Source organism: Rhynchophorus ferrugineus, unplaced genomic scaffold, assembly GCF_030347505.1.
Source record: "Rhynchophorus ferrugineus isolate W39M unplaced genomic scaffold, kcgeb_rfMv2 rfM4, whole genome shotgun sequence".
Lineage (NCBI taxonomy): Eukaryota > Metazoa > Arthropoda > Insecta > Coleoptera > Curculionidae > Rhynchophorus > Rhynchophorus ferrugineus.
Window position 1 is genome coordinate 3,635,557 of NW_027472583.1, and position 24,118 is coordinate 3,659,674.

The 24,118-nt window shown below is 32.5% G+C and overlaps 1 protein-coding gene and 1 long non-coding RNA gene across 5 annotated transcripts in view; one reads left to right on the top strand and one right to left on the bottom strand.

The window, feature by feature from the left end:
• sick (sickie) overlaps positions 1-24,118 on the top strand; it is a 307,284-nt gene that overhangs the window by 255,212 nt on the left and 27,954 nt on the right. The window lies entirely within an intron of this gene.
• LOC143196560 (uncharacterized) lies at positions 15,284-22,848 on the bottom strand. The gene is made up of 3 exons (XR_013005762.1): positions 18,189-22,848; positions 16,856-17,510; positions 15,284-16,470 (listed from the first exon to the last, which is right to left on the bottom strand). It is a non-coding gene; the product is annotated as an uncharacterized LOC143196560 (long non-coding RNA).

The window sequence follows — 24,118 nt, forward strand, 5'->3', positions numbered from 1 at the left end:
TCAAGAGTTTTGAAAGATGCAATGTCGCAGCTCGAAGTTGTACTTCTACCAGGTTACTCACCAGACATAGCGCCGCTGATGCAACATGGTTTGTTTGGTATATGGTTTCAAAATGGCTAAGAAATGCGAAAATGGATCGATGATTGCTGAATGGATGAAAATGGACATCGTTTTACCACACGGTATTGTTATGTTGTCACAAAGTTGTTGAAAATGATGGAAACTATTTTGATTAATATATATTACTAGCGACCCGCCCCGGCTTCGCACGGGTGCAATGCTGATACTAAATTAAATACACTACAGAAAAAATATGAACGTTGTATATAAAAACATAGCGGCCCGCTCCGACTTTGCACGGGCATAAAATTTATATGCCTATGTCACTCAATGAAAACATGATTAAAATCGATCCAGTATTTTTGGTTCATTCATTACTGCCCTTGGCCTGCACGCATTAAATTTGGAGTAAAACAATTCCTCTTCCCCTATACTTACTATGAAGATTTCCTGCTATCTTTGGAATATCTAAATTCATACAATTTTTATTACATTACACATTTTTAAACGCAAATTTTAAATTTGTAATATCTCCGAAAATATTTGTTTAATTTACATGTTGTAAGAAACCATATTGATCTATATTAATTGCACACTGTATTTAAGGTACTTAATTCGATAAGGATTAATGCCGTATTGCTTAAAATAGCTTCGTAAATAAGCCATTTTCTCACGTAAAAAGTAAACAATAAAAATGGTTAATGTGGGTTATCCCTAAAAGATAAACATATACCATCGCGGACTTTTTTATAGACCTTTTTATGGTGTACAATACTGTAGTACATTAATTTGATCTAACTCGTAGGGTTAGGCAGCGTTTTTGCTAATTGCTAAATAAGCCTAGAAAAATAGGTTAATTTACGACATCACGTTAGAAACCTCTAAAATTAGCAATGTTGCCTTATTATATTATGCATGTATTATACATATAAACCTTCCTCTTGAATCACTCTATCTATTGAAAAAAACCGCATCAAAATCCGTTGCGTAGTTTTAAAGATTTAAGCGCACATAGGGATATAGGGACAGAAAAGGCGACTTTGTTTTATACTATGTAGTGATGCGTTTTTAAAGGTGAAAAAATTATCAGAAAGCTGACTAGCACTTAATTTAATGCAATTTCATCAATAAATCTCCACTTGGCCAAACAATGAATTAATCCAAAGGTCTGTGTTTTCGTAGTGTTAAACATGTAAAATTACCAGTTACAGTAGTTCCGTTGTTCATTGTTAATGGCCTCGCTGCAATCACAACGAACGATCCTTCCGTTTCTTATATTTCAGATGTATACAAGATCACATCCGCATTTATGTTCTTAAGAGTATCTTCCCGTATAATCATGATGATTTTCTCATCCATATATGGTTAAGAAACAGTCTATCTTGTCTATCTTTATCCTATAACTAAAGCTTCAGTGATTTATTTATAAAAATTGTAAATTATAGGGCTTTGTAATAACTAAGAACTAACTGAAGCCCAAAAAGCTTCAGAACTACACAAATCTGGTGCAGTTGTTCATGTGTTGCACTAATATAATGATATTGTATATATGCCGCGAGAACATAGATTTTCCCTTAAAGTGTCAATTTGCTGTAGTCGATACGGAGTCATGAGAGAGATATTTTATCGGGAAATATTTTGAATGCTGGCTTTCTAATGGAAGATTACAACTCTGACAACGTAAAATTATAATTCTCCAGAAATGTCAATACAAATTAAATAATTATTATATATTCGATTTTTCTAAACACCTAAAAATACAAAATCATCATAGGAAAAAATTTTACGGGTTCTCTTAAAACTCACACACACGAAAGGCAGGTAAATTAATGCCATAAAATTTCCTGGATTCTATGTCAAGTTAACAGGTCAATTGAAAAGTGCCCAGCCTACCATAGTAAAACACATTTTTTTGCCATATATTTTTTTAATTAACATAATTTCCTTCAAGGGTGATACACTGATTATAGCGACCCTCCAAGTTCACGATATCATTTTTGTAGTACGATTTGTCCATTGTTTCAAAATAGTCCTCAGTTTCGGCGATCAGCTCTTCATTCGACGAAAATTTCTTCCCAACGAGCTTTCTTTTGAGATCTGAGAACAGGAAATAGTCGCTGGCGGCCAGATCTGGATAATACGGTGGATGAGGAAGCAAATCGAAGCCCAATTCATGGATTTTTGACACGGCGCATTGTCTGGGTGAAGCAGCAGTTTCTTTGTCTTCAAATGCGGCCGTTTTTCGTCCTTCAAACGGTCCAATAACGCTATGTAATAGTCGCTGTTGATGGTTCTTCCTTTTTCAAGGTAATGGTTTCAAGGTCAATGAAAATTATTCTATGCGCATCCCAAAATACAGACGCCATAACCTTGCCAGCCGACTGTTGCGTTTTCCCACACTTTGGAGCGAGTTCATCGTGTGTAGTCCACTCGGATGACCGTCGATTAGACTTCGGAGTGAAATGACGGAGCCATGTTTTATCTATTGTCTCATATCGACGCAAAAACTCGGGTTTCTTACACTTGATCATCTTCAAACACTGTTCCGAATCATCTACTCGTCGTTATTTTTGGTCAAAAGTGAACTCGCGCGGCACCCACTTTGCACAGAGCTTTCCCAAATATTCGTGAATGATATAATGTACACGTTCACTTGATATCTTTAAAGTGACTGCTATTTCATTCAGTTTCAATTTACGGCCATTCAAAATCATTTTGTGGATTGTTTAAATGTTTTCGTCGGTACCAACCTCTTTTGGGCGTCCACTGCGTTCACCGTCTTCGGTGCTAATTTCACCACGTCTAAACTTAGCATACCAATCCTTGATGGTTGATTTTCTTGGGACTGTGTCCGAAAACTCGGCATCCAGCCAAGTATTTGCTTCAACTGTATTTTTTCCCCTCAAAATCTTTTTCACAATAACAAAAGTTGTTTCACTCAAAATGCTATAATTCACAAACTAATGATGCTTTGATATCTAAATTCGAGATAGTTAAAAGAAAGTCTGAAAGTAACACTAAGAAGAACCGTTCCCATTAAATTTTTGCAGCAGAACGAAGCGAAAGAATAAGGCCGGCTAAATGCTTTCCTGCTAGCTGTCATATAAGTCTTCGCGGCGGCAAAACGCCCCGAAGACAACCTGCACCATAACAGGTATATATTTTTCTCGACTAGAACACAATGTAAACGTAATTTTGTATGTTCTCCTTCTGTTTATGTCTATTCCCCTTTATGCCTCGGTCGGGGGAATCTAATTTCTAAGGTCATGCAAGGCTGGACAAACTCACGCAAAGATGCGAGTCCGTTGATCTAATATATGTGGAGTGCGTTTTTATTTTCCAGTTAATGTATTCGTAAAATGATTTGATTGTATATAAAAACTGTACTACCATCTGATTAGAGACTTACTTAATTTTAATCATTATAGTAAAACGCAATATTAATATAAAAAATATGATTTTTTAACAATCCAACGAGTTCTTATCATAGAAATTAAAAAAATAAATTATTTTTGATATTGAATAAATATATTTGATATAAACATAATTTGATATAAATTATAGAGCATTCCAATAGAGAATTTCCAAAAAATGTAACAAAATTTAAATTTAGATATTATCGATTTAAATGATTAATAGGCCAATCTACCATCTACATAGAGTGTTACTTAACTATAATCATTAAAACACAATATCAATATAAATAAAATATAATATTATGAAAATAATGAACTAATAAATATTTTAGAATCCAACGAGTTTTTAACATAGACTGTAAAAAAAATTAATAAAAATTAAATGTACGTATGGTTCGAAAAAAGCAAATCATTTTGATATTCAAAAATTATTTTTGATATAACCGTATTTTTATATAAACCAAAAGTCATGGGATAGTCCAGAAAGGCTATCCCACCATCTACATAGATCATTACTTAACTGTAATCATTAAAACACAATAAATATAATATATATTTTATACCAATAAATAAATATTTTAGTATCCAACGAGTTCTTAATATAGAGATTTCAAAATATTTTATAAAAATTAAATTTACATATTGATTTATGATATTTTTTAATACTTTTTTGATATAAGCAAAAAGTCCAGGAAGGTCATCCACATCAACACCTAGCGATTCATAGTTATAAAGCCTTGCTGTTTGTGGTCAGCAAGATGTAATATATTACAAGCTGCTAAAACAGAACGAAACTGTTACCGCAAATGTCTACCGACATCAGCAAGCAATTCTTTTCTGCCAGTAATATAGTAAAACGAAAATATTTAGATTAATAGATATTGTAGCAATTTCTCTCAATTATCTTTCTCAATATCTCTTTTCAAAGTAGAAGCAATAGTTGTTAAAGAATATACAAATTAAATTTAATATGTATAGTGCATATAATGCAACATAATGGTTTCAAAACAAACGATTTTTAAACCATAAACCATTTATCACATTGCAAGGTTGTTCAACTTTGCATAACACGGAATAAAAACTGACGCCTTGAAATGCAATTATTAAATTCGTAAATCACATTGAAACCTACATAATTATTTTGTGAACTACAGGCCATTAATAATTATGACTATTAATTCTAGTAATGTTATCCAACCTCAGCTCTTTCTTTCTAAAAACGTAAAACAATTATTTATGCACAAATGTAAATACAATTATTTAAACTTCGCTAAAATATTATATTCCAAGCACACACCATAGTTTCAGAATAACGAGTTACATTATTTAGAGTTATTGCATTAAAAATCTTTTGTTACTTATCCTATGTTGTTCTACATACTGAAAGTCATTCATTAAATTGTAACTATTAATATATTTTATTAAGTTGTAACATATAGCGTTTTCAAAAACAATTAAATTCAATTAAATCCCATTAAAAATTATGCAATAAAATGTTTTTGAAAACCAACGAGTTCCGCATATAGAGTGATTTTTTATGAATAAATATAAACATATTATCTTAGTCCTTGTATTAATATGTATTATGTATTAATATGTATTAATATAGCTTTTTTCTATTAAATCCACTTCACTATGCTACACGAGATCAAATGGTTTTATTCTCTTGAATCTGTGCGCCGTTCTGGTATAATCCAAGAAGTTGTAATACTTCGATATTGACAGGAGACTCGTCATGTCTCCTTGCAATTTTTTTGATTTTTTGTAATTGTCTGTGTAAGTAATCAGTTCTATAGTATCTGGGCGCACCTACTTCTCAGGACTCTGTTCTGGAAAACTTGTATTTATATAACTTTTCGAAGAATATCCCCATAATTGAATTCCTGTTGATTGATACTCGTTGTTGCTATATGTAATGATAGTATTATTTATTGTTATTCCTTTTCCTCTTATTTCATTTTAAACATTCTGGCTGTAATGTAAAATTTTAATTCATCTGGGCCAATAAACATAAATAAACGCACATTATACATAAAATCGACACGAAGAAATATATTTATAATGATGATGATATTGCTGTGATGATTGAATTCGACGGTATTTTATTAAAGACCTAAATTCAACGAATTTTATATACAGAGCTTTCAACTATTTAAACAGGTAATTAAATCATGTTTAGTATGAGTACTTTCTTCTAGAAGGACGGATATAATAAGTTAAGTATATATTCGTTCTCCTTAATTATAATTTGTTAATTAAGTGCGGTATCAATGTTGTTATCTAAACCAGCGAGCTCGATATTGGCGAGACTCTAGCTCTCCGACCTCGTCGGGTAAGCGCAGAGCTCATATTACGCACCAAAACAAAAGTTTCGGAAGACGTTAGGTCTAGCAGGCTAGTTTGACCGTGTGTGTTGTCGGTGATAGTTGGCGTTAGAGCCGTCCTCGACTAATTGGCAAATGTAGGATACGAGGCTTGGGATTCGCGAGTCTTAGCGGTGTTTTGAGTGTTGATTATGTGTCCATTGGATGCCAGTCAAAGGTTATTATTTGTGTTTCATTATTTAAACTATGTCATGTATCGTGATTAATTTAATTGAATGAATAATTGAGAAAAACACTGTTTGTATCGTATGTATTTAATTGTCAATCGACTGAAACTGGTGGCATTGAAATATATCTCGTTTTCTGTTGTTTAAACGGATTTATCAGTTTATTATATTTTTGAATTAATAAGGCATTCTTTGATACATAAATATGGAATATATATATATATATATATATATATATATATATATATATATATATATATATATATATATATATATATATATATATATATATATATATATATATATATATATATAGTAGACAACAAGCTGCTATTTTTAAAATGATATATACAATTACAGTTAATCTTGAAAAACATTATCAGGTTACATGTTAACTTTATCTTAGAATTACATAGATGTTTTATATTTCAAACCACATTCTAACTCTAGTTAAGATATTATTTAATACTGTTTTTTAATGTTGCAAAATCTAAGAGGATCAAGTTTAACTTGCTATTAAAAAAATCCTAGTAAGTATTAAGTTTTCTCTTTTGATATGTTATATATGATTTTAATTTTTGTTTCCTTTATTATAAAGATGTTCTTTGCAAAAATAAATATTCATCATTAACATAAATAAAGATAGGGGTGGCTAGGATTCCAATTTGTGGGGTATCTTTTTACCCAAAAAATATATTAAGTCTTCTGATGTTTTCTCATCAATATTCAGTTGATGATGCTTTAATGGTATTTTCAGACACCAACAGAAAATGATTTCTACAGTAGGATAATGAAAGGGTTTAATTCTTTTATCGTATACTATAATTTTACTATTCATGTGTAAATTACTAACCTACCAAGGCATTCCTTAATACATAAATAAATAATATAAATATGTTTGAAGTTACGGCATAAAACTTGTAGAGCATACAAGAATAATTTCGTACTAGTAGTAGAATATTGTTATATTTTAATTATCGTATATTTTATATGAAATTGTTGACTAGATTTTGGTTTTACGAATTTCTTGTTTGCATTTTTTAGGAAAATTGATACCAATTAAAAAACGCATGGAAAGCGGAAATAATTTATTGTCTAACATAATTGCTCGAGTGTTATTTATTACTTTTATAATGTTAGATAAATATCGTAATTAATGTCACGTAGACAACATGCTGCTATTTTTAAAATGATATATACAATTACAGTTAATCTTGAAAAACGTTATCAAGTTTCATGTTAACTTTATCCTAGAATTACATAGATATTTTATATTTCAAACAACATTCAAACTGCTGTTAAGATATTATTTAATACTGTTTTTTGTATATATGTTATTTATATGATTTTAATTTTTGTATCAGGATCTGGTATCAATTTTCATCTTTCTGGTTCTTGGATGTTTACCGATAGCTTTTCAGTTGGTACTATTAACATTAATGAGACTACTCTTATATTTAAGGGTTTATAAGTTTTATATACATTTATATTTACAATATAGAACACTTATTTATCCGATTTTAATGTCACTTATTTCACATTCTCTACCAAGGTTTTTTTTTTGATCAAATTGATAACTGTTTGTTTTAAATATTTGTCACGTCGAAATTTTTGGTCAAACAATCGATCTAAATTGTTGATTACAAGCGATTATATTAGGCAGATATTAGTGTAATCGCAACTGTTGAAAGAAAGGATTTACTTTTCTATTGATGAATTCTGGTGGGTTTTTAAATCGCTTATTTTAATCACATTCGATCTTTTTGAAAGGCCAAGCAGCTCTTAAAGAACAAGGAAATATTGCGCCAACTGTTCCAATCTCATCAAAGACATACAGAGTCATCAGCTTCGCTGGTGTTTGTGAATCTTGATCCTTTTTTTTCTTACATTATTATCGTACGTAATTCATTTTTCATCAGCCGTAATCATTCGCTTCAAAAACGACTAACTTACAATTCATTTCTACAGTGATTTCAAATTAGGTACTTAACTAGAAAGGCCCATTGACCCTTGTTTAGTCTTTATAAAGTAGAAGTTAGTAGCATTGTTCAGTATTTTTATAGTCTGCATCTTAGTTCAGTATTATCCAAGAGATGCAACGCTGCAGTGTTGGGATTAACTTTATTTCCTCTATGACAATTGGATTCCTAATCTGGGTGCCCCCATAATACTTCTCAGGACTTTATTCTAAAATAGTATATAGTCTTTTAGTATGTTGATATTACTTTTCGTAGATCATCTCCATAATAGAATTAAATATGTTCATATAAGTTTTAGTACCAGCCTGTACAGCAAGAACTTATAATATACTACTCATTTTAGTGAAGTTTTGCGTCAAGATTCATGTACTTCGTATTGTTACTGTAGAGATAATAGTATTATTCATATTTATTCGTACGTGAACAGTTTGGCTGTAGGTGAATTCCATATATACTGATTTACTTTGGTTTACTTTTATTCTGCATATTTGGGTTCACTTATTTCACTATTAGTATTGCTTATTCGTTATTAGTAAGTAGATCAGTAGCCGTAGTAATATTTTCAATTTGTGGTATGCCACATGTAGAATAAGTAAGTAAAGAGCAGGATCCAAAACACTGTTTGTTGTTACACATGTTTTTATTTCTTTCATTGTTAAATAAGCTTCTTCTTGTATAACTCTAACCATGATGGCTAAGACGTAGGAGTTCCAAAGTTCAACGTAATGCTTCGGTAATATTTTATGGAGTTTATACATGAGTCCCTTATGCCAGACTTTATCGAAGTCTTGCTCTGCGTCCATGAATATAGCTGAGCCAACTTCTTCCCTTCGTAGGCTTTTTCAATAATGTTGTGATTCTACGTACCTGGTGAACTGTTGAATATTTGTTCATAAAATCAAAGTGATGCGCAAGCATTAGTTTTTTTTCTATTTATAATTGATTTTTATCACTTTAACAGGAGTTATTTCACTTATAGTTCGTATGATACCCAAGTAAGTAGCTTCTTGCTGTACCCAGTCTATATAAATGATTCAAAACACTTTTATGGTCGGTATACGTCGATATTTTTAAAAAAATTAATCGACTTTTCCAACGATTGAGCTGCCAGTACAAAGTTTTTATTATGCATTGATTTTTAATCGATCTCAATATATTTATAATTGGTAACAAACCCTCAAGGTTGATTATGTTTGATAGTTAATCCGTTTTATATTATCCATTCAAGATTTTCTGTTTTTATATTCAGCCCGTTGAAACATTTCCATACTAGTAAATGGTTCTGGTAGTACTCGACAGTAGTTCTTTTGTTTATTCTTGTATGAACTGTGATATAACTATCTACGTTTTATTGCCTCAGACCGTAATTCTAATGATGGACATTTAAATATATAGCGTAATCGGACGACCAGTCAGGTTTATTCGATTCTAGGGCTTTAAACCGTACAATTGTTTTATATATAGTTCTTTATATCGAATTCCTGCGAAATCGGAATAATATATCTTCGGGGAATCTTGTAATGGTCGAGATAATCGCCGTTGACCTTATTTATCTATTCTAGTTTCTGCCCACTTTTATTTACGAAATCGTTCGGCATGTAGAGAACGAAACATTGAAGAAGGGCGATCCGAGAGCGGACAAGAGGAAAGACGAGAGTTTGGTCTTTCTGGAGATTTTGTCGTTTAAATGTCAATAGATATAGTAGACATTTTGATTTGTTATTCCGGTTACAATGGTGACATTTACGAAGTTATTAAAATAGTTTACTGAAAAAATATGGAAAAATATATTTTTTTTAATATTGACACTTAAAATGAAGTACCAGTTTATTTTTAATATTTAAACTTATTTTAAAATTATGTTTAATATTAAGGATAGCGAAAAAATATTTTATATACATATTTTTATACATAAAAGAATAAGTTTTTATTTATATTATATAGAGATTTGTTAAAAAATATCGATTGGATGGTATTAAATCACTTCAATCAATCCAGTGATGTACCCTATGTATTAAATCAGACCATAAAGTGATTTTTTATGTTTGGTTAAATTAAAAATAGTTCTAATGTCTAATACATTACAGTATTTAATAAGAATCTCTTTCAGTACATCATTTTTCGAAACACTGCTGAGGCTTGTTCTCTAGGATCGTTTTTATTATTGTCATGGCCTTAGTAGTCTAAAACCTTGTTATGTCAAGTGGTACCAGATCAGATGAGCTAGTGTGACGACTTTTTCATCTATTTTTATTCATTTTTCCAGTTAGGCATACAAGTTATCTAATACAAATAAGAGTAATTACCAGACTGATATGTCTATGGACACGATGGAGACAAGAAGAAAATAATTTGAAGACGATGATTTGGAGGCATTCCTCGATGAAACCATCAATGGGGATCGTTATCGACTATAACTGATGCGTTTGAGCCTAGCAAAGGCACAACACTGTAATTCTTCAACAGGATAACGCTCGATCACATGTTGAAAGACCGGTGAAAATATACTTGCAAACATTAAAATGGGAAGTGCTGCCCGACCCACCGTATTCTCCAGACCTTGCTCCTTCTAATTACTACTTCTCCCGACATCACAGGTCAATTGAAAAGTCCCCGGTCTGACACATAGATGCCGCTACTAGAATTAAATCCATATGTTTTAGTTAGCCCTAACCTTCAAAAAATTTACATATAAATTTAACAGTTGTCGGATCATTAGTTTATGAATTATAACATTTTGAGTGAAGCAACTTTTATGATTGTGAAGAAAATGGATAAAAAGGAATTTTCCGTGTTGATAAAATATTGCTTTTTGAAGGGAAAAAATACAGTAGCAAAAACTTGACTTGATGCCGAGTCTCTGGACACTGCCCCAGGAAAATCAACCATCAAGGATTGATATACTAAGTTTAGACGTCTTGAAATGAGCACCGAAGACGGTGAACGCAGTGGACGCCGAAAAGAGGTTGTTACCGACGGAAACATTATAAAACTCCACAAAATGATTTTGAGTGACCATAAATTGAAACTGAATGAAATAACATACAAAAATATTTAAAGATATCAACTGAACGTGTATATCATTCACGAATATTTGGTATGAGAAAGTTTTGTGCAAAGTGGGTGCCGCGCGAGCTTATTTTTGACCTAAATCAACGTCGAGTTGATGATTCGGAACAGTGTTTGAAGATGATCAAGCGTAATAAACCTGAGTTTTTGCATCGATATGTGACAATGGATGAAACATGGTTCCATCATTTCACTTCGAAGTCCCATCGACAGTCATTCCAGTGGACTGCATACAATGAACCCGCTCCAAAGTCCTCTTATGGCGTCTGTAATTTGGGATGCATATAGAATAAGTTTCATTGGCTGCCTTGAAAAAGGAAGAACCATCAACAGCTACTATTACATAGCGTTATTGGACCGTTTGAAGGACGAAATCGCCGAAAAACGGCCACATTTGAAGAAAAAGAGAGTGCTGCTTCACTAAGACATTGCACCGTGTCAAATATTCATGAATTGGACTTCGAATTGCTTCCTTATCCACCGTATTCTCCAGATCTGGCCCACAGCGACTATTTCCTGTTCTCATATCTCAAAAGAATGCTCGCTGGGAAGAAATTTTCGTCGAAGGAATAGGTGATCGCCGAAACTGAGGCCTATTTTGAAACAAAGGACAAATCGTACTACCAAAATGGTATCGAAAAGTTCGAGGGTCACTATAATCAGTGTATCACCCTTGAAGGGAATTATGTTGAATAAAAAAAACTAACTTTGCCAAAAAATGTGTTTTACTCTGGTAGGCCGGGGACTTCTCTATTGACCTGTTATCGGTCGTGACCTGTCTGAGCATCGCTTCACTTTCTATGATGATACCAAAAAATGTTTCATTCATGGAAAGCCTCAAAAGATACATCGTTCTGTCGAGGTGGAATCCATGTATTACTTAAAAAGGTGAAAAAAATATAGTGGCTATCGATGGCCAATAAAGATTCAAATTAAAAATAAATCCTCTAAAACTAATGTATAGGTCTAATATAACATAGCAAAATAGACGTTACAATAAAAAGAGGAAAAGTTGGGTGCCGCGTGACTAGGTCATAAAAAACGATGGGCCATATTTTTGTTTGCGAGATGCCGAACGGAAATTGATTTAATTCAACGTACTCGCTTTAAATTGTGAGAATGGGGTGAATGTGGGAATAAGTTCCACCCTACGTTTCTCTCTGACACATTAAAGGTCATGAATCATCTCGAATCGGTGACTTTTATACGGTGGTAATTCAATACGATTCGACTTTATTTAGTTTCCTCCCCGTACCTGGTCCCCTTCCGCGCCGGTTTTGATTGATGTCGCTGCAATCGGTAGCTGTTGACAAAACTCGATAAATTTGATTATATTGGATTACAGTCTAGACCATTTTACGAGTCTCAACAACTGGCAAATACCGTAACGCTGCTTAAAATAACAATACGACCATCGTACCAAACACGAAATCGTCTTAGTGCGTGATGGGGCATCATGAACGTAATAAAGAATCAAAAAAGTATTTATTTGTAGTAATTAGCGTTGGGAAATATAAAATAAAAAAAAGTCGAAACAGTCGATAGTCAAAAAACTAGCAACTGAAAGTGGTAATTACTATTTCTACTTTTTTTTTAAATTTTAAATTGGCAAATGGCAATGTGAAAAAAAAATGGAATAATAATCCCAAACATATTTAATCGTTCTTATAATAATTAATCTTGTTCTTATATCTATATAATTTTGCATGTTATTTCGTACCTGAAGAAAGAGCAAAATTATTAGGGACTCATATACACAATAAACAAAACAAATGAGGCTTAAAATTTATGAACAATTATTTAGATCGATATTATATTTATAAGACACTTTAGACAAAAATAAAAGTAGTTTAAATAGCGAGTATCAGAATGGCCTTCACAACAATAATTTACAATTATGTTCCAAATATACCGGCTAGTTCGGGCCTTACGAAATACACAATGTGTTTAAAGTTTTTTTCCAATTTATAATTACATTAGGAACCATCACACCATCGATATACATTAGAATTTCTAAGTGCAACATAAAATTATTAAAAATGCCGGCTTGGTGGCCCAATGGTAAAGGCAACAGGACGATCCTCCTACTGTTGCGATAGCCGTGGGTTCGAATCCTGCTTAAAATTTATGAACAATTATTTAGATCGATATTACATTTATAAGACACTTTAAACAAAAATAAAAGTAGTTAAAATAGCGAGTATTACAATGGTCTTCACAGTTATAATTTACAATTATGTTCCAAATATACCGGCTAGTTCGGGCCTTGCGAAATACACAATTAGTTTAGTGTTTTTTCCTATTTATAATTATATTAGGAACCATCACACCATCGATATACATTAGAATTTCTAAGTACAACACAAAATTTTTAAAAAAGCCAGCTTGGTGGCCCAGTGGTAAAGGCAACAGGACGGTCCTCCTACTGTTGCGAAAGCCGTGGGTTCGAATCCTGCTGGGGCATGGTCGTAAATTTATGTTTGTGATTGTTTAATATTTGTGATTGTCCTAGGCAAGAGTGTAAAATCCAACCAGGAAAATGATCCCAGTCACGCCAGTAACCAGGCTGGGTAAGACTGGATGTCTTCTGGGATGATTTCTAACTTGGTCACTCGCCAGTCGGTAGGCTTAATGCCGAGAACCGTGGTTCGGAACCTACGTTAAAATAGTAGGTCCAGTCCAGATAAACCCATAGTTGGTAAAAGGAGAAAATATGTAAAAAAATTATTAAAATATTGTATAAATCAGACCTGTACCCATACAAACCGTCACTAATACACTATTTCAAAAAATAATCTTTATTCTAACTAAAATACAATTGTCATAAAGTAGTTATTCGAAATTATTCACCGATATATTCAAAAATATTCTCTCGGATAATTTAAATATGAAAAATTCCGATGGCGCGTTTGAATTTGGGTTTACCAACGTGAGAAACGAATAGAAGAAAGTTTGGTTCTTTTAATAATTTATAAATTCTGCTTTTATGGAACTGGTTGTTTGTTTCTAACTGACTGTATAATGATTTTATTCTGTTATTACCTTTCGTTTATTGTCCACGTAATGGGAATATAAAAACATCTGTAATTTAATGGTAGTTTAACAAATTATTTACCTTTGGGATAATGGCTAAATTTAATTCTTGTTTTTTTTATCTCTAGTAATTATTATCTTAGGGAAGATATTGTTATTGCCCGTAGAACAGTTTATAAAATGTTGAAGTATGTCTGCAATTAAATATTTTTTAAAATTAATGTAGTAAATATATACAGCATTTGAAATTTATGGTAATAATTATTATTTGCCAAAAAAATAGATGGAAAAGGCATTTGGCAGAGAGGGAAGAGAAAAACTAGAGGTTATATTAGAACAAGGAGGTCTAATATAAACATAATGAAATTGTAAGAATAATTCAAGGAATATACAGAATCAAACCTTCAAAACTCAAGCAGGACTAAGATAATTGGACTGGTAACCAGGGTTGGACTTTCATACAGAACTCCAACCCTGTTTACTAGGATTAGGAAAAAAATACTACATAATATTCAAGAATAAAAATTTTATTTATTCAAAGTATTGACCACTTCATTCTATACATCCTGTCCACGTTTCAGGTAATTTATTATGGATGCCATCCCAAAAAAACTGTTTGTCAACAGTCAACAAAACCCTTCATTGAGCCATTTTCTAACTTTTAAATTGGCGAAGTGCTACTAAAAAGTTGATAGTTTGACGGAGCAAGGTCTGACGAATACGGCAGGTACGATAATATGTCCCATCCAAGTGCTTTCACCGCTTCCTTGACCGGTTTTGTTTGTTTTTTTTATAAGCTGTAAAATCACTTTACCGTGTCTTCTGGGACCGATTTTGCGAGGAGATTTTTCAACCAATGCATGGTTCAAATTGATCATTTATTGTCGGTAGCGAATTGTTTCACCAGGTTTCAATAGTTCGTAATACACTAGGCCACCTGGTGTGGTCTGGTCTGGTCCTACCAAACACAGAGCATTGTCTTGCGACTAAAATAATTTGGCCTTGGAGTCGATCGGTCATGATATTTTCATTTAGGGTTTTTAAAATTAGTTCATTTTTCATCACTCTTTCATGTAGAAATTACTTCTGATTATAGCTTTGAAGCAGCATTTCACACACAATTATTCGATTGTTCATTTGGCTGTCATTCAATTGATGTGGACTCACCTTCCCATCTTTTTTGCTTTTCTTTTCTCTTTTTATTTTCCCCATTGCACGTAATCGGTGGCTAATTGTTTATTGGGCAACTTTTTACGCTTCCGCCAATTATTTTCGCATTTCCAAACTTGTTCGGTCTACCAGAACGTTTTTGTCTCACACATCAGTCACAATCACTTTTAAATTTTTGAAACCACGCCTCATGTGGTTTTCTTTTGATTAAATAAGGAAAGTAAAGCGTGTCGCAAATGCACGTTTTCAGGCACGTAACTTGACATTTTCAAAGAGGTGTCAATCTATAACGCTGTTACTTTTCGCCTGCCGATGAAAATTACATATGTGTCAAATCATAACATTACATTTCATTTCATAACTTAAGCCTTTCAGCATCTGTTAGAAAAACCGGTAATGACTTTCCGGCATACCTGGGGAGACACCACCACATATTAAGGAATGAAATAATAAAGCAATGTTGTTAAATAGCCAAATAAGGACAACATTTGTGGTATAAGAATGTGGAAAAATAGAAATGTCGGTAGGAGCTTTTGCAGATAATGGAATAATATCAACTGATAGACCAGAACATTACAAATATTCGAATTAAGAAAGAAAATGAATTTAAGCATAAGGGTATAGAAATCAAAAGTAATGGAAGTAATGGGAGATGGAAATGGCCAGAATTTGAAAAACTATGAATAAACTAATGTATGGTCCGAAGAGTTTCGTTCACATTTGCTTCTGAATGTCCTGGAAACTTTGATTTTATGTGTTTGAAGCAATCTCCATCTTTGGGAAGTGGTTTTACAAATTGCTTCATCAGTCACAACTTTATGTGCGGAAGTGGAAAGAGAACTGGATGTAGAGGTGCTAATGTTTCTTGGAGGACGTTCTTTTTACCAAATTTAAGGTCCCTCAGAGACCAACTCTTTTTTCTCTGATTATCTTCTCGGTCTCCGCTAGCCCATAGACTCAGAAATCAAGGGAATTGGTAAACCCAGATTGTTATTCGAGCTACTGCCAACCATGGTTTTCATATATTTATCTGTGAAGAACCGATTCCGAGAAAGTTCTTGTAGGTTTCTTTGAGGAGTATGGAATGACCTACACAAATGGAGGCACATACCAAAATACATAAAAATCAGTTGAAAATACTCAAACAGGTTATTTTTGCAGAAATATGCAATATTATTTTTATCATATACCACTTTAGGGTAAATGTGATGTGGCTCGGTGAATGGAGGTAAATCGAAATGAAACAGTGGCGTTTACATTATGTGACCGTTATTTATTGGCAATATAAAAACAATATAAAAAATACAAATAATGAAACGGATGGCAGCGGAGTTACCTGAAGACGAGGCTTGGGCAGTCGATGGTGGCACGTCTTAACCGAACGAGGGTTGAGCACTGAATGACCGAAATACCCTTCAGTAATATCCCAGATAAACGTCTCGGGGTTGCCGCCATCTATTCGGTGTCGGGTTCCAATTGGCACCCCGCCCGTGTTCAACATCTGGGATTATATTTCTGGGTATTTTGTAGACCGTTATTCCACGATGTAAAATTCGACATGCCTCAATTCGCTACACCACTAATTTTAATAAAAAAATCATATCATGCATGTCAATATCTCACCTAATAGAATTAAACCAACTAAGTTGTGAAATGTTGGTGAAACAGAAGCAGAAATTTCGGAAATTTATTACCGTCGACCTTTAACATTATTTAAGATTATTAATATAATTGAATACTTACGAAATTGATTTATGTTTTTTCGTATACTGTTTTCTAAATCTATTACGTTATCCATTTACTAGTTAATGGCCACATATTAATCGAAAATCGTTCGCCAGACGACATAATATCGTATAATTTGTTTACGTTGCTCTGTGTTTATATTTTTTCCTATTTCGAAATTCATTTCACGATAACACGGTGTCTAGTTATGGCTTTTACAACGGCAATTATAAAGTCAAATCGACAGTTCGGCACTTCTAACAATGCGACGCTATTTGATTATGTTAATAGCGTAAAGTTTACGCTCCAAAATGCAGTTATATCATTATCAAATGTTAAATTAAATAATGTGTAAATTAACGACGAAACTATGTCTGACGCATTGTTTTTGGTTTGTACTGTTCAACTACCGTTTATTTGTTTATAAAATCATGTAATCTCCCACAAATAACAGGTCAATTGGAAAGTCCCCGGCCTGACACATAGATGGCGCTACTAGAATTAAATCTGTAGGAATGTTCGTCGTTCGTCTTGGGGCGTTTAGCTTTGTTTGAGGGTACCTATAAGTATGTCACGTGTCCCGTCTCGTGATGCGAGGGTGTACATGTGTTGATGGTATACATGGTGGGCTTCTGTGGTTTTCGTCCATCACGCTAGTCTCGTGGGATGTCGTCGACCATGTGATGTTGATGGGTTCCGTTCCTCGTGCTATCCTTCCATGCACGTGTCAAGCACCTGTCGAGTGGCTTATGTTGAACTGATTTACCTGTTAGGCACTTTGATCACGTCGGGGTCACCAATTGTAGGAATGTTCGTCGGGTCGGTCAGTCGGTCGAAATGTGTGGCTGTCGCTGCGATTATTTGTCAGAACACTCACTACTATTTTGGAAGGAATTTGCACGAGAACTGAAAAACATTGGTTTAATTATCACTTGTTTATTTCGATATTGAGTGATACATGTGGTCGACGGTAAAATTGACAGAATATTAGGTTAGGTAGAGGAAGTACGGTAGCGCTGTGGAAGTGGTACTATTACAGGGGGATGGAGAAAAGAGAAGAGAGCGAGACATCGTCGTGATGGTCTTTTATACCCTGGAACTGCATGGTACCAATTCACCGGCGTTGCCGACCTTTGTACTTGTTGATGTATTCGTGGTGGCCTAAAGGGTCGTGGCGATCGCCACAAATCCATATGTTTTTTAGTTAGCCTTAATCCTCAAAAGATGCGTGTATAAATTTGACAGCTGTCGGATCATTAGTTTGTGAATTATAGTATTTTGAGTAAAGCACCTATTGTTATTGTGAAAAAAATGGATAAAGTTGGATGGAAGAATGGATTTCGCGTGTTGATAAAATATTCCTTTTTGAAAGGAAAAATATAATTGAAAAACTTGGCTTGATGCCGAGTCTCCGAACACTGCCCCAGGAAAATCAACCATCAAGGATTGGTATGCTAAGTTTAGACGTGGTAAAACGAACACCGAAGACGGTGAACGCTGTGGACGCCCAAAAAAGGTTGTTACCGACGAAAACGTTAAACAAATCCACAAAATGATTTTGAATGACCGTAAGCTGAAACTGAATGAAAAATCAGACTCTCCAAAGATATCAACTGAACGTGTACATCATATCATTCGCGAATTTTTGGGTATGAGAAAGCTCTGTGCCTCACTGTCACTTTTGATCATAAAAAACGAGGAGTTGATGATTCGGAGCAGTGTTTGAAGATGACCAAACGTAATAACACAATAGATGAAACATGGATCCATCATTAATGGAATCCATGGAACTTTTCAAAATAAATGTTTCGTTGTATTACTTAAAAAAAAGTGTTGTCTGGAAATACTCATACTACCATTCGATACAACACAAAATTATTTTTAACTCGTCTAATTTTTCATTAAGTTAAAGTTATTTTAACTAACATTAAAACAAAAAGTATGAAAATGACAGAAAATCGCGAATTTTCATGACTACATATATGGAAAGAAATGCCACATTATTTCACCACTTGGATCAAGATAAATATCTCAAAATACATGTATTTTCGGGTGAAAAGAGCGAATATCTACGTTAAATTGTTTTGAAGTTTATAATTTTTAAGATATATAATCAAAATCCACATTTTTCAATATATATTTTTCACTGTATAATTTAAAAATCGAAGGTTATATAAACTCGCTATGCTACCATTGAATCTTAACACAAAATTACATATTACACCAGCAATTTTCATTAATTTGAATCCATTTGAACCGATACTGCAAGAAAATGTATGAAAATAACAGAAAATGGAAAGTGTCAAATGTTTGTATAATTCGTATAAAGATAAAAGTATGAAAATATAACTATATTGGGGTAAAAAGAACGAAAACCTACTTTAAATTGCTGTGAAATGTATAGTTTTTAAGATATGTGGCGTAAAAAGAAACCCACTTCTTTTTTCAAACTACACTTTTCGTTGTAAAGCAAAAAAACTAAAAATTATATAAAATTCGTTATACTACTATTCGATTCAACAAAAAATTCTTTATGATCTCTGCAATTTTCATTAATTTAAAATAATATCTTTTATCTAAAAAGGAGGTATATCGTATGCTTTTAATACATGAATTAATGCCTATTATAAAGGGTGCTTTTCATCGTTGGTGTTCCAATCCATCATTCTCATATTTCATCTATTGCCTTTGTTTCCTCAATTATACTCTAACATATACCAGATCTTTATCTAAACCAATCTATTACTATCAATAATAAACTGATTATAATATATTAGTTTTAAATTAATTAAAAGATAGCTACTGAAAAATATAAGTTCTAATTATACTTAAAATATTCTTGTTTAAGAATGATATTAAATATTATCATTAATTCAAATTATAAATTACTGTCACATATTTATAATATATAACGGTTTTAATTAACAGATAAATGACAATTTATGACAGCTATGTAATTAAAACAGTTAATTTAATTGGACTTAATAATCTTTTAAATATTTCTAATTTTCTATTAGGCAATAAAAAAAGACGTAACCGAGCAGCTAGCTGCTCGGTTAAAAGCTCGGAAAAAGCAAAGAAAGGGATGCTGAATGACTCATTTTCAAATCAGACCTAATCACCTTAGAACTGTTATTTATATAAAACAAACACTGTACCATGTACATATATCTATAAGTACATATATCTCAATTTATGTAAGAGATAAGTGCGTCTTGTACGCTATTTACGTCAAAATAAGTGATAAATATATCTAAATTAATTCTGGTTTATCCTACAACATTAGGGAACAAGAAAAACTGATAAGATGTTTTTTAATACATGTAGTATTTTGTTGTTATCGTTTAGTATCGCCATTTAATTTACGAGTTTATTATTTTGTAATTTTATATGAAAACATCGTAGTAAAATAATCATTAAATGTGAAACTAATCTAATAAATAAATCACCGTGTAAAAGTAATTTATTGTTTGACAATATATTATAAAAATGTTAATTAATAATATTAATATTTTATAATTAGAAATGAATATCAATCAATGAAATTTCAATAAAAATCGTGCTCCCGTGGTAGTACGTTTGGTAAATACAACGGATGATGTAAAATCCGAGATGATTTTATCTTTTAGAAATATTGAGTCCATTTTTAGTTCCTTACTTTGTTCGATAGGATTTACTTGGTAATAATCAACTAAAGTCATAACTTTATGATGGTAGTGGACTGTTTCCTCTTATATTTGATTGGAGAAAAAAGTAATTTCGGTTAAAGGCACTTATGTCTGGAAGTACTAAATTATAGAACTTTTAAAAGGTAATAGTCTATAGAACATTCAAGATATAATGTTGGCGCCGTTAGTTTATTCAATCAAAAGTTAATAATGTCAAACAATTTATGCTTACAATTTGATGATTTTTGAATTGTACTGCTTTCGACACAAAAAGACTTTTTCTGAAAACATATAATACTTGTCAGTATTTTTAACTTAAAACTAGGTACTTATCAAGAATACCTAGTGGCCCTTACTTAAAAATTGCAGCACCTCGGTGTTAACATGGTAGTAGAGTCTTTCTTTGTGTCTTGTTGCGAATCTCTTAATTTTCTCTATAACAGTTATAAGTAATTGTACCTATAATATGTGGGTACATCCACAATACTTATGCAATTTACCAAATAACACTGTATCTACTTGTATGTATTATTTGGAATGAAATCCAGACAAATTTAGATTTCTGCTTCAATTTAGAATGATTACTTTCAATATATAAATCACATTCAGTCCACGCCCACTATATTGTAGAGAATTGTTAAGAAAATATCATATGAGACCAATTCGTTCGTTAAAAATAGTTTTATAGTTCTATTTAAATTGATATAAATTTATTCTTTATTGCTGTGAATTAAACTGTTCTAGGGAAGATAAACATCAAACTTTAATTAAAATGTCAGTTTTTCCTAAATTAACAGTAAGCGTATAGTTTACAGAACTTTCGAATAAGGATTGGAATGAATTCCTATCACTTATTTTGTTACAAGTCCCTATACATCCAACTTTCTATTACAAACTTCGTTTGATTTTGAATGTCGAACCTCCAAAAAAACATTTTCCTCAAATTTATAGACTAGAATAAAAAAAATTGATAAAGCATATATTATTAAAAAATCAAATATAATATATACAATTTTAAACTGTTTAGAACCAATTTACTCATTAGTAAACTCTCCTCGATTGCTTGAACAAATATAAACAGACAAACCAAAATGAATTAAACATAATAGATCAAATAGAGGCGACGAAATTAGCTGCAGATAAAGTTATCTAATTATTATTACCATAAAATGTTAACTGTCACCGATTAGTTTTGAGGCAGAAAGGATTCATTCTTATGCGATGCGATGCCTCGCCACTTGGCTTCCCTTCAGAGACATGAAAAACTAACTTGGCATTCTTAACATAACGCATATTATATTCAGTGATTAAAACGTATCTCACGCTTTCTAGTTGCCTGCATTGACGATTTATTTTCATAACGATTATTTTTGTTTTTATTTATCCATATGGTTATTTATTATATACATACATATATATATATATATATATATATATATATATATATATATATATATATATATATATATATGAATTTTGTTGCTAAAACATTTAACGTTTAAACGTTTAATTTCCCATGTGTGAATTTTCCTATTAATTAATGTTATAGGCCCTACGCTCGTTAAAGAATCATTTTTCATCTTCCCGGAAGTGTGTCTTGACCGGTCGGCTCGTACATTTTAATTACGTCGCCTTTTATTTGACACTTAATGTAATTGCAAGCGGTTCGGGTTTCAACACACTGGCAGGAGCACAGCGACGATAAAATCGATGGAAGTGTTGTTTAGGCACGGTCAAATAGATTAAAGACAAACAAAAAATATCGTATTTCGTGACATTTACTTTATTGAGTTTAATAACCACAAAAAAACACACAATAGTTCTTGTTAAGTTTTTGTAGCAGTGATAGAAGAACTTTAAAATAAAAAAAATCAATAAAGTAGCAATATCTTTATTATATACACTTTGCGACAAAACTTTAGCGCATTATATGTTTTACAGTATAACCCTTACTGAAAATGAACTTTTAATTAGGATTAAATACGGTTCATCATGGTATTTATGTATACATTACAAAGAGACATCTGTTCTTTACTTATAAGTTCCGTGTAAAATCGTATTGCTGGAATAATGCAACAAAACTATAGTACAGCCGACTTGGTGGCACAGTGGTAAAGGCAATAGGACTGTCCTCCTACTGTTGCGATAGCCGCGGCTTCGAATCCTGCTAGGGCATCAACCAAAAAAAAATCACCCAAAAACTCCAGAAAAGATCAATAGTACAGCAGTAACAATTTGCTTAATTTAATTTTAATCATTTGAATAAGTCCCAAATACCACGCCGAGCCAAATCCCTGTGAGACGTCTATGAATATTACAGGACAGTATTTCTTTTCTTCAAACGCCTTTTGAATAACCGCTGTTACTTTATATAATGGCCATCGAAAGCCGCTACTTTTTCCCATCTTTCGTTCAAATTTACGGATTCCGTCTCGAAGCAACGATGTATTTTTGACACTATTTTTTGGTATCTTTATAAGAAGTGAAGCGCTACTTAGATAGCTCACGAGTCATATATTGAAACAAGTAGTAATCAGAAGGAGCAAGGTCTGGAGAATACCGCGGGTGGGGTAGGACTTACCATTTTAATGTTTCCAATACAGTTTTACGATATGTGGTCGAGCGTTGTCATGCTATAGAATAACATTGTTGTGTATTTACTCGTATTCCTGTCGGTTTTCGCGTAGCGATAGCGATAGATAATGCCTCCAAATCCTATTCATCACTTTTATTAAACGTCCAGAACGCTCTTTGTCTTCGCTGTCCAAATCACCACTTTTAACCCGTAATGTAAACCAGTGTTCACACATTGCAATCGATCAGCCGCCTTTTTCTTACTTGAAAACGTACCGAACACAAATTCAGAGACATTTTCAATCCATTGAAAAATGTTTTGTTCGCACTTCGACAAAATAACACATACTGTAAGGTATGGCCCGTGAAACTCTATGAAGCTTCTACATGAAGTTTGACGATGAAGGTTACTATTGTAGCCGATATGATTTAATTCACGGTAACACCATGTGTTCTCAATCCTTTAGAATTCATTTATAGGCATCTGTGTTTCTCAAATAATTCAAAAAAAGCATAGTTTTTCATGGCCGTTCTTTCAATAATCCTGGTAAAATATCATCAATTCCAATATTTGTTGGGTCTATGCAATAAGTCTTGCAGTTTCGCATCTTCAAAGCTTTTCGGTCTACCAGAACGTTTTTTGTCTTGCACGCCGAAATCACCGCTTTTGAGTTTTATAGACCATACCTCATATGTTAAGGTTAGAGCAAGCTCACTGTAAGTTTCTACCAACTTTCATCGATTTTTATTAATCTTAATGTATTGAAAACCCGATTAAAAATAATCGAACCCATTTTTTGCAGAAAAGAAAAGAAACTGAGGTTAATGATTACGTAAATGGCGGCGAGAAAAAGGTGCCTTAATAATAAATTT